Source organism: Staurois parvus, unplaced genomic scaffold, assembly GCF_062004578.1.
Source record: "Staurois parvus isolate SC_StPar_1 unplaced genomic scaffold, SC_StPar_1.0 ptg000136l, whole genome shotgun sequence".
Taxonomy (NCBI): Eukaryota; Metazoa; Chordata; class Amphibia; order Anura; family Ranidae; genus Staurois; species Staurois parvus.
In genome coordinates, this window is record NW_028317932.1 from 7,811,477 (window position 1) to 7,823,921 (window position 12,445).

Here is a 12,445-nt window from a genome sequence, read left to right on the forward strand (position 1 = left end):
ATTGTGGAAATTTACCCTTGTATGGTCCTGGTGACTATTGAATTCAGTACAGAAAGGGATGGGAAATACACAAATTATGATCTATCCTAGAAGAAGAGAAGTAGAGGGGAAATTTTCCTATGGAGACACCTGTTTTGATAGCATCTGTCTAACAGAGAATTTCCCCTTTCTTTGAAGACATTACCTTTTTTTCTTCCTTTGTATATATGGGACCAAAAATTAAGAAAAATTGATGATGCAGACAGAAAATAAACTCACATGGGGCCCACTTTATCCAAAACTAAAATACGAGTATTGGGTTTGCAGACACTTTAAGCCGACACACTATTTTAAGGAAATTGCAGTAGCATATTAGTACATTTCTGTGAAGGGCAGTGCTAACCTTTTCTTCTTTCATACAGCACATCAGACTTCAATGCAGGAGTGAACATTTTCATATCTCTTTCTGCTAATCAATTTTGTAACTGTAAAGATGGTGATTATAAAATAAAAATCTACTTCACTAATAAACATATTCAAAGATGATAATTTTTTTCCCTATATTGATGGCCAAAGTAGTAAAGGACAGCTACTTGGTTCAATTAGAACTTGAGTATGACCAAACCATGACATTGGGAATCTAAGCCCAACTTCTGTATTGTGAGACAAACATTATCAAGTCATACACTAACCATATACACAGGCAGTAGTAGTAATTGCAGGTCTTAATTACCAAGCCACCCTTGCAGTGATATATTGACAATCTGACCATAACACATAACTCACTTAGGCTGTTGTTCCATGTGTCTCTGATGGAAAGATTCCCATCTTTGCCTGTTGGGATAGAGAGAAATGGAAGACCTTTCCAAAGGGAATACAGGTATAAAACACATTTGTAGTAGAGTGAGAAAGTTAGAACTTATGACAATATTTCCATTGCTGTCAATGCTTCCCGTGTGTGATGAAAGTACCCTTCACTTCTTGTCACAAGGACAGGAAGTAAGAGTAAACATCCCAATTCAGATCACAGAAAAAATTACTAACAAATTTTATTTTATCGCACTACGTTCGGTTCTAATTATATGTTGCAACAGGTAAATTATTCCTTATAATTCACTAAAACTAAAGGCATACTCAAATCTATATAAAATGAAGCACCTAGGCATGCAGACTGCTTCTACAAACATTTGTGAAAGAATGGGTCATTCTCAGGAGCTCAGTGAATACAAGCATGGAACCGTGATAGGTTGCCACCTGTGCAATAAGTCCATCCATGACATTTTCTTGCTATTAAATATTCCATGGTCAACTGTTAGTGGTATTATAACAAAGTGGAAGCAACTGGGAACAACAACAACTCAGCCATGAAGTGGTAGGCCACGTAAAGTGACAGAGCGGGGTCAGTGCATGCTGAAGCTCACAGTGTGCAGAAGTCGCCAACTGTCTGCAGAGTCAATAGTTAAGCCTTACATTACTAAGTACAATGCAAAGTGTCGGATGCAGTGGTGTAAAGCACGCCACCACTGGACTCTAGAGTAGTGAAGACGTGTTCTCTGGAGTGACAAATCATGCTTCCCTGTCTGGCAATCCAATGGACGTATCTGGGTTTGTCGGTTGCCAAAATGGTAGTTGCCTGACTGCATTTTGCCAAGTGTAAACTTTGGTGGAGGGTATAGTGTGGGGATGTTTTTCAGGGGTTGGGCTTGGCTCCTTAGTTCCAATGAAGGGAACTCTTAAGGCATCAGCATACCAAGACATTTTGGACAATTTCATGCCCCCAACATTGTCGGAACAGTTTGGGGATTGTCCTTTCCAGTTCCAACATGACTGCGCACCAGTGCACAAAGCAAGGCCCATAAAGACATATATGAGTGAATTTGGGGTGCAAGAACTTGGCTGGCCTGCACAGAGCCCTGACCTCAAACCAACAGAACACATTTGGGATGAATTAGAGTGGAGACTGCAAGCCAGGCCTTCTCATCCGACACCAGTGCCTGACCTCACAAATGCGCTTCTAGAAACATTCCCATAGACACACTCCTAAACCTTGTGGACAGCCTTCCCAGAAGAGTTGAAGCTGTTATAGCAGCAAAGGGTGGACCAATTCAATATTGAACCCTACAGACTAAGACTGGGATGCCATTAAAGTTCATGTGCCTGTAAAGGCAGGTGTCCCAATACTTTTGGCAATATAGTGTTTGTTCTCAGTCCCTGAGATCTCTTAATCCTATTGTTGTTGAATATGCAAATATAGAATGTGGAAAGCAAATTCAAGGGCTGTCCTACAGCTCATGCACCTATCTTATACCTTGTCTGCCCATGATATTCAAGACAGATGTTGCAGTACAATGCAAAGTCCTCTTCTAATGTGTGGGTCTCCTCCCCCAGTAAAATAGCTGCCTTTAGTAATTCCATTGTAGACCTGTAGAGTAAAAAGTAAGTGTTCCTGGGGAATTCAGAGCAGCCAGACAATACAGTGCATCACAAGGGCATCTTCTCATGGGATTTAGGCTGCTCTATATCCCCTAAGATCTTGCCAGAAGGAGCATGATGTCACTCTTCCCTAGGCACCATGGGCTAAGTAAGGTAAGGATAAATCATAATTCTTCTTTACAGATACACTTTGCAACTACTAAATGACAGTTATTTTTACAGCGAGAGGGGATCTGGACTTTTCTCTGACTTTCTTGATCTGCATATTTTTTCCAGGATGGCTAAAACTGAGGAGGGGGGGAGGGTCATCAGCATAATAGCCAGGAGACCAGTGTTTTTTGAAGGTCAGCAATGACAGCCTTATAATAGTATACATTTGAAGACTCAGTCTGATGTATGTAAATGTTGTCAAGTCACAGATGTTGTCAAGTCACAGCTACCTCTATGGAAATAGCCACCTTTATGGGAATCCTGAGTGCTTTCAAACAAATGGATCCTTAAAGAGAGGCTGACCTACTGTTTATACAAATATAATTTACAGAACATATTATGAACCTGAGTATTCTATCCTCTTATAATGCAATAACTTGAGTTTATTGCCTGGTGATAATTGTTATCTCATCTCTAACATTACATTGTGGGTGATAAAGCCAACATGGCTTTTTCCAGGCCATTAAAGACTGCCAGCTTGTGATCAGAGAAACAAAAGATAGAAGACAAACAAGAAACAAAAGCTGCCTCTTCAAGGAAGTGCTTTACCAAAGAAGCTATTATCATTCTAGAATGTGTTCACTTCAAATACCCAATTATTCTAAGTAGATATTTTTAAACAAAAGACATTTGTGAGGACCTACCTAAACAACTCATTCAATTTATACCCGATCAGGTGGGCCTTCACACTACATGGTTTTTGGTGCTGATCTCACAAATCAAATCTAAGGAAAAACTAAATGTTTGTAGTTAGCCTATAGAGATCCAGTGTGCTTTAATAGTTATCTTCATTTCAGCTCTTGAATTGGTATATTTGTATAGCCATACCTCAGTGATTACTTCATTATCTTTATTTATTCCACCTATTAGAGCATTAATATCTGTTTGTTATGTCAATCTGTCTTCTGCCTGTGCTCAGTGCTGATAACAGAAATTGTAAACATTGTCATATAACAAATGTGCTCTTAGGGTAACATGGAAAGAAAACCAAAGGCTATGCAAACTGATGGTGTAACCCTCCTATGCTAAACTAGACAGGGTGTGACTATTTTAATAACTTCAGAGTGCACTCACATTGGCAATTTTAACTGTTTAATTTGTGTTGTGTGAGTGCTCCGAACTGTGTCTAGAAACAATTAAGCAAAGCATGTCCAGGACCAATTGAAAGAGGTGGTCCAAGGCAAGGTCCACTTAAGGTCTGGTACAGTTCACTTCAGTATGAGTGCAAATCGTGCCTGAGCACAGAACTTTTCAAAGATCACTGAGCACAGAAGCACTCTGGTCTGGTTGGCAGAGGTGATGATGTAAGTGTGCATGGGAATACTTGCTTTTTGCCCATTGTGAGTGCAGACCAATGCTGGAATGGGGGGTGGAGACAATTGAACTTGGACATGGTTGTGTGAGTGCACCTTCAGATTCTTGTACATACTTGTTCTTGACTAGTTCTCCTTAAAAGATTGTTAAATCATAAAAATGTTTTCCCCTTTCCTGAAATATTTAATGCTCATTTTGTCAAACTTACCTTAAGTTGTGGTCGACTACTACTGATGGAAGGTTTTGTTACGTTGGTCCCAGTTCTCTGCAGGTCATTCACTAGGTCCTCCTGTGTGGTCCTGGGCTTTTTGCTCACCGTTCTTGTGATCATTTTGACCCCACGGGGTGAGATCTTGCATGGAGCCCCAGATCGAGGGAGATTATCAGTGGTCTTGTATGTCTTCCATTTTCTAATTATTGCTCCCACAGTTGATTTGTTCACACCAAGCTGCTTGCCTATTGCAGATTCAGTCTTCCCAGCCTGGTGCAGGTCTACAATTTTGTTTCTGGTGTCCTTCGACAGCTCTTTGGTCTTCACCATAGTGGAGTTTGGAGTGTGACTGTTTGAGGTTGTGGAGAGGTGTCTTTTATACTGATAACAAGTTCAAACAGGTGCCATTGATACAGGTAATGAGTGCAGGACAGAGGAGCCTCTTAAAGAAGAAGGTACAGGTCTGTGAGAGCCAGAAATCTTTCTTGTTTGTAGGTGACCATATACTTATTTTCCACCATAATTTGCAAATAAATTCTTTACAAATCAGCCAATGGATTTTTTTTCTCATTTTGTCTCTCATAGTTGAAGTCTACCTATGATGCCAATTACAGGCCTCTCTCATCTTTTTAAGTGGGAGAACTCGCACAATTGGTGGCTGACTAAATACTTTTTTGCCCCACTGTATATTCTGTGATGTATAATACACAAAATAGCAGGAGTGCTGCCTCAATGTATGTTATATGACATGAAAAACATGCTTAACCTCTTAAGGACTGCCCTATAGTACATTTACTGCGACAGGGTGGCCCCTGTGCACAGGATCACTTACATATATGTGATTCTGCATTTTCGGGTAGGGGGCATGCGCAAGCCGTTCACCGCCAATCGCGGCCCTGGGTGTCATTCACCAGGTCCCGGGCCGGTGATTACCCGCCGGTGCTCAGTGATTACCAGGGATCACCGATGGGGAGGAGGGCTGCTTTATTTACCAACAGCCCTCCTCCCTGTCAGTTTGGCCACACTGCTCTGGATGGCTGAGCAGAGCCAGTCCAGTGCCATTAGTACAGTGTCAGTGCTTTTTTTTTTAGCACTGATCACTGTATTGGTGTCACTGGGGATGTCAGTGACACCAAATCAGTTTCCCCCAGTGTCAGAATGCCCGCCGCAGTACCAAAGTCTCGCTAGAAGTTGCTGATCACCACCATAAGTCGCTGATCGCAGCCATAAGTTGCTGATCGCCGCCATTATTAGTATAAAAAAAAAATTCCAGTGTATATACCGTCATTTGTAAATGCTATAACTTTCACGTAAACCAATTAATTTACACATATTGGGATTTTTTTTAGCAAAGACATGTTGCAGAATAAATTTTGGCCTAAATTTATGACGAAATTTGATTTTTAAAATTTGTTGCTGGACATGTTTTTTTTTATAGAGTAAAAAATAAAAAATGCACAGGTTATCAAATACCACCAAAAGAAAGCTCAATTTGTGGGAAAAAAAGAACGTACATTTAATTTGGGTGCAGCGTTGCATGACTGCGCAATTGTCAGTTAAAATAATGCAGTGGCATAACGCAAACCACTTCTTTAACTGCTTCTTGACCACCCTATAGCAGAAATAGTGCTACAGGGCGGCACATGTGCACAAAATCAAGTATATATACGTGATTCACACTCTCGTGGTTTTCACACCCCTCCCAGATAGCATCAGATTGCCTGTCAGTACACCAGTAATCACATTTAACCCCTTGATTGCCAGGAACACGTTCATACACAATAAACCTCCATTGCTAGTATAGTGTCTGAATAAATCAATATCTTTGATCAGATTAGCACTACACCAGCATTCACATTAGTATAGCGTCCCCAAAAATGCAGCGTTAGGGGGATCAGCCCCAGCACCTGCCAGCACCTGCATTTAACCCCTATGCTTACCCCCCCTTCTCCCCCAGCAAGTGCAGCATCAGTAGGTCACTGTCACTTGATACATTACACACCAAACCACAGTGTTCGCAGAATCAGGCCTGATCTCTTCTAGCACTTTCCAGTAAATTTTGATGACTCTCATATGCAGCCCACAAATTCTGGAGCACCCGTACTTCCCCTATTCACTGCCCAACCCAGAATTCAGGTGGAAACAGCAAATTTATCTACTCCCCTTGATTTTTGGAGCTGTTTTTCACAGAAGATCTGTATGCATTGATTGTGGATTAAAGCAATTTATATGCACAACAATGTATCCTCCTAAAAAAAGTAGTACACATTCTGATATTTGAGTGTGCCTAGGCTCTCCTGTACCTACAGCCTCATAGCTGTATATCCACTGTGTGAGATCTTAGGCGCCGCTGCTCCTGACTGCTAGTCTCAGGAGAGTTTAATGTCTCCTTTGCTACTCCCTGTTCTTTTTCCTGGAAGCACTGACATGAGTAAGCAAAGCCCTGTCTCTACCAAGATGGGTCAGACCAAAGCATGGTGAGTGGAGAAAAGATCAGCTGGATAGTGACCAGTCCTTTGCTCTCTTACTGCTTTTTTGGTCACAGCTTCAAGAGTTCAGTCCCTCTTTAAGTACCTTGGACAGCTCCTTTGTAACCTTTAATTATACTAAACTTGTATGTACTGTATCGATACAAATATAACTCATCTGTTGATCAAAACTTTCTTTTTTAGTTTGTATAGAGTAGGAAATGGTTAAACACCCTCTCTGGTTGGAAACTCCCTCTTAGAGCTGAAACTAATTTTCTCATTGGAAGATTTCCCCTTGCCTGTTGTTTTAGCGACAACTGTAAATGTTTAATTTTCCATCACTTTACTCCTTAAAAACAAAGTTTTGATTATGGTTATCATTTACGTAACAGTGGAATCTCATCTGAAAAAAACCTTAATAGGTGGATTGATATGTGAAAGGAAAAAAAAACAATAAGCAAAGTTTTTCGAACTTTTATACAGTAAGCACAATTGCAATTTATTGATTTCATCTAATTGTGTTTGTATATTTCTTGAATATTCTAATGCCACGTAATTTAAGTACAATTATTGGCAACAAATAAAAAAACAACCGCTGAGATTAAAGCAGTATCCAGCAACCACACCACAACAGTGCTTAAGTCAGACATTCACTCAGTTTATTATCATCCATATTCTCTGTCATCCGCTGCAACCAGATTCCCAAGAACACCTCACAGGCTCACTGGGAGTGTCGTTTCTTAAAGGGTATCTAAACTCAAGAACACTATCGCAACTTTCTGGTCCTTGGATGTAGTGGCTGCAATTTGTTTTCTTTTTTCACGTTTCCTTTAATTTAACCTACTAATCCTTTCATTCTGTATTTCCTCACATTTAAAATTTGAAGACAAGTTTGAATCTGATTGGTGGCTGTGGGAAAATTCTTAGTACTCTCTTTTATTTCTGTGTGAGATGACAAGAAACCTGCAGATGGTATGCTCGGGAACTAATCTTCTGCATTACAAGCAGGTGTTCTCAGATCACCAAATTACTGAAAAATGGAAGGGCAGCTTTACAGCATTGCCAGCGTAAAAAGAAACTGAAGTACTGAGCATGTACACTGTGCTCCTTCTGCTCATGTCAAAATTATTTCAACCAGACTGATGAAGTAATATTTCATTGTCTAAATACACTATAGTGAGCTGAAGGTTATAGCTGGCCATATATAAGAGAATAAGATTGCTTTGCAGACTCAAAAAATGGCTTATTTTCATGCACATACTATGTTTAATGAACTTTTCACTGATGCTTGGGTGCAATAAATAAATATTCTGTTTTATCTGTAGAATTAAATTGAAGAACAGATAAAAATACCAATCTGCTTGACTGCTACCAATATTTTCTTTCCAGTAGCTCACCATTATGTTTAGTTGCTCACACTTGGAGTGATAAACTCCCCCAAAAAATTTTGTGCAGTGATTTCTACCTGAATATGGCATGCATGATGTGTCAATGAGATTATCATACCAGACCATACCCCTACAATATATTTTATGACTCTAATAGTTTTAATGAGCTCCTGAAACGTTATTAAAATCACTCTTTAAAAACGTACAGGCATAATTTATGCTTACTGGCCAGCTAAATAACTGCAGTAGTTTATCAAACAACAGTTGAGTGTACATTTCATGTGTTGCAATGTTTTCCTTCCTGGAATGTTGACCTGTGTAATTGGCAAGAGATGTGTTCACTAGCTGAATGGTCCAAACAATGCAGCAAATGTAATCTGAACCTAAATCTCAGTATATGCTGCTCATATTTACAGACCTGCAAACTAACTGCAAACAAACTAAGAATAAATTACAAACCATACATCGAAAAGCTTTAATTACATAAAAAATGTAAATGTTTTGGGTGATAAGCAAAATTCTCCAATAAAGTTTGTGTCATGGGGAAGTATTTTGCTAAACTGACTTCTTGTACAGCAATGTCACAGAAGAATGTTACACATTGTCACCTGCAGGTCCCATTAACCTACAATGGGGAGTAATACTAAAGCTCACCACACATGAAAATGTATTTCTTCAAATAATTTTAGATCTACTAACAATGATGTAGTGCAGGGGCCTGCTTGATTGGATACAAATTGATTGGACAGAGTAGGTAGATCCTCATATTGCATAGTTTTAGTAAATTTAAAGTTGCTTGTTAAAAGATTGTATGATCAGATTGTAAAGTGCATGGTGACCCTAATATGTGGCACCTAATGTATGGCCTTAGAGTTTTCTTATAGTTAAAGTGACCTTGTTGTTTAAAAAGAAAAGCTACTAACAAGAATAAAGTACAAGCCCCTGGAGGTTTCTGCTACTATGCTCAAAATTTGCTACTATGCTCAAATTGTGGGCTGTTCTTGGTCATGCCAAAGCTGGTCCACACCCTACCACCCTCCTCACACTCCTGTTGGCCCACCACTATGGCGGGCTTCTTCTTGAGCAGATAAAAATGTGCATGGGGCAGGATGGTTGGGAAAGATTAAACACTACCCAAAACAGTTGCAAATCAGAATTTCCTGAGATTTAGGTTTAGATTTCAGCCATGTGCAGGCACCTTTAGTGGTGGGCTTTTACACTTATTAGCTTTTATTTTTTCAAGTGACAAAGTCATTGTTTCAATATTTTAACTCTGTAACAGACCCAACCAGGATAGGGGTTTTTGGAGGAGACTAGGGTCTAGCCTTCTACCCACTGATTATGGCCCATAGAGAAAGCAGATCATTCTCTAATTATGGACAACAACGTGATGAATGCTGAAAGCGAGGCTTGGATGAATTCCCTGAATAAAGACAATAAAGCTGCCCATCTGGAGTGAATGGAATGGTATAATATTAACCTTGTAAAGGTTAATGGTCAGAGGAAATATGGGGCCCTTCTGCAGTCTGGGTTAGAGAAGCTCCTCCACTTGGGACAGAAATATTTATCAACAATGCCCTCAAGAAATCTAGGAAAATAAATTAATTCCACTTTTTCAGATTGTTGGAATATTGTATGAGTTTTGTCAGATGATGGACAGATTGCAGAGGTGAAGTCCAGTTACCTGAAAGACAGCATGTATTTTGTGTATTCAGGATTGGAGGTGCCGCGCTGTCTGGGGTGGGTTCCCTGGCTTGTCTGGGTGCCTGGCCGTTGATTAGCTTACTTTTAATCAGATCACTGTTAGCTGTTGGCTGTACTGTTTAAGGTTTGCACTGCCTAGGATAAAATTGGTCAAGCTCTTACCTAATCAGTGTGGGAGGTGGGGACCTATTTCTGAAGTGTATAAAAATCTGTATTTCTGTTCAAAAAAAGGTGTTCCAGTTTTGCACCTAAGCTAGTGTCACCTAGTCTTGGGTGCGATGCCCAGCTATAATATCTTGGTCCTATGTCCCAATGGCGAGGAAGCAGTTCTCTGATGGAATCACACAATTAGGATGACAGGCAGTCTGTCATGAACTCAAAAGGTGAAAGGGCAGCAGCAGGCAGATGAACATTAATACTACAGACCAGTTACTAGGATTTGCATGATTTCGTTATCTCTGGGCCAGCATCTTAGTGCTATAAGAAGATCCTCACCCTGAACAGTTCCAGTTTTCTGAAAAGAAATAAAGCTAAGCATGTTGTCTAAAGGAGTAGAGTAACATATCTGAGTGTCAATAATACTTAAAGAACTCCCTGAAAAAATTTGTTTTCCCATCCAGTAAGCCTGTTCTCGCACTGCATGGGTTAACTTCTCATTTTTGGCTAGGGGTTTGGAGACTGGGGATATACTTACCTAATCCGCCGATCATCCCAGCACAAGACTGGTCCCTGCTGATCCTGCTCCTCTGCGGTCTAGCGGTCTTGTGTGGTGGACTGTTCCTGATGTCATCACGCCCATAGATCAGCTCTGTATGTGAGAACAGCAGGAAAAGTCCACCAAAGGACATGGTGGAGCAGCATTTTCTGGAGGATTCAAGGAATATAGGCTCATGAGCACCCTTAGACATCCCTAGGCATAACAAGCAGTTAACCCATACAGTGTGAGCACAGCCCCACTTCATTGGAAAAAAAATATTTGGCCGGAGTTCAAGTGCTTTCAGGTCTAAAGCTGAGTATACACATGCCGAAAGTCGGCCAGTTCAATAGGAACTTGCTTGATTTTCAGCATGTGTGTACCTCTCTCTGTTAAACAGAAGTCAGTCTAATGACTGGCTTCTGCCATACGATCATGCTGGAAAACCTGCATTTGATCTCAACTTGTTTACTCTGCTAAACTTCAGGATATTCGCAACAAACCCCCCACCCCTCCCACCCACTCATTGCTAATTAACCAACGGTATAAAAAAATTATTCAAATGCTCATTTTACTTAAAGTGGAACTAAAGTTGGGAAAATAAAAACTGCGAATAGGCAGGCCCTTTATTGCAGAACAGACAAGCAATGTCAGTTTTTCAGTAAAATACACTTACCTTCACGCTCGCATTACCCTGTAGAATGTGCACCGCCTGCGTGTTGGGATGACTGCACTTCTGTACATGGGAATGACATCATCCCACACTGGCCAACCAAGATGGCTAAAGACCGTAACATGGAACAAGCTGGGGGGGGGGGGATGCTGGCACCAGTGAGGGACATTCTGGGCATCAGAACATTGGAGCAGCGGTAAGCATCACTCCCTTTAGTTCTACTTTAACAGAAGCCTCAGTTACATGATGATCCTTCTGTTTGCTTCTGTTTACCTTTCTGGGGTCTGAATGATGTGCACACATCCTATTGGTGAAGGCACCAACTACAGTGCCAGGTCCTCCCTTATAGGGTCCAGAGGTAAGAAAACTCATGGCGCTGGTGAGAGGATCACTGATCAATAAGATAGCAAGCAAGGAAAAATGTCTGGTCCCCAGGGCAGTATATTAGCTTCACTCATAGAGGAAACTGTGACATTGATCCACTACACTGTGGGATGTCTTAGAAAGAGATATTTGGAATCTCAGAAGGTAATTGATGCACAAGCACTATTTAAATTTCATTTTTTTCTGTAGTTGGGCTTTACCATGAAAAAAAATTTGAGGTTCTAGGTTTACTTTAATAAATCACAAGTCCTTGTCACCAATAAAACATTGCCCTTAGCCAATAGAAATCTGTCTAGTCAAACAAGTGGTGTCACTACCATGTTTTGTCTTTCTAGGAAAGGAAAATGGTCTTGTCAAAAGTAGATGGAAAGCATGCCAAGAAGAACTGATACCATTATCTTCTTATCCAATGTGCCCACTGCACACTGAGTGGCACGCATATGGGTAAGTGTGAACACTTGTATATTAATGGTGATCCCAAGGAACCGAGCAGGAGACCCAGATGCAAGCATCTAGTGACATCATTGCGATGCCTTGTTCCAGGCTCACCTAATAGATACTACTGCCTTGATTTTAAGTTTATCAGTTCTTTAAAACTGTCTTGTGATAGTAGTTGTACAATAGAGTTATGAACAGATGCATACTGAAGAATCTAAGCATTCTTGACTGGCAAACAGGAAACAAATGACAGTTCTCACTAACTACACCCTGGAGTCTGCTTTGTCATAAAAAATGACCCTGTCACACGATATGCCACTCTACCTTTCTGATGCACTCTGGAAGCATTTCAGTGTGAGATTTCCATCTGTTGTGGCTCTGAAATGTGGCTTAAAACTATTCTGTCAGTTTTCGGAAGCAATAAATCAGGCTGGTGATCATAAACAAGTTTGTTCTGTATGCCATGTTGAATTAAACATTTGAGAAATAAAGAAAATATTTACAAATAATGACAATTTAGTCTGAATTAGAAATAATTTATGTTATGCT

General features: G+C 40.3%; 1 non-coding gene across 1 annotated transcript; it reads right to left on the bottom strand.

Annotated features, from left to right (window-relative positions):
* Positions 1-281: 281 nt before the first annotated feature.
* LOC149465931 (U6atac minor spliceosomal RNA) lies at positions 282-404 on the bottom strand. The gene has a single exon (XR_016312202.1). It is a non-coding gene; the product is annotated as a U6atac minor spliceosomal RNA (small nuclear RNA).
* Positions 405-12,445: the final 12,041 nt, after the last annotated feature.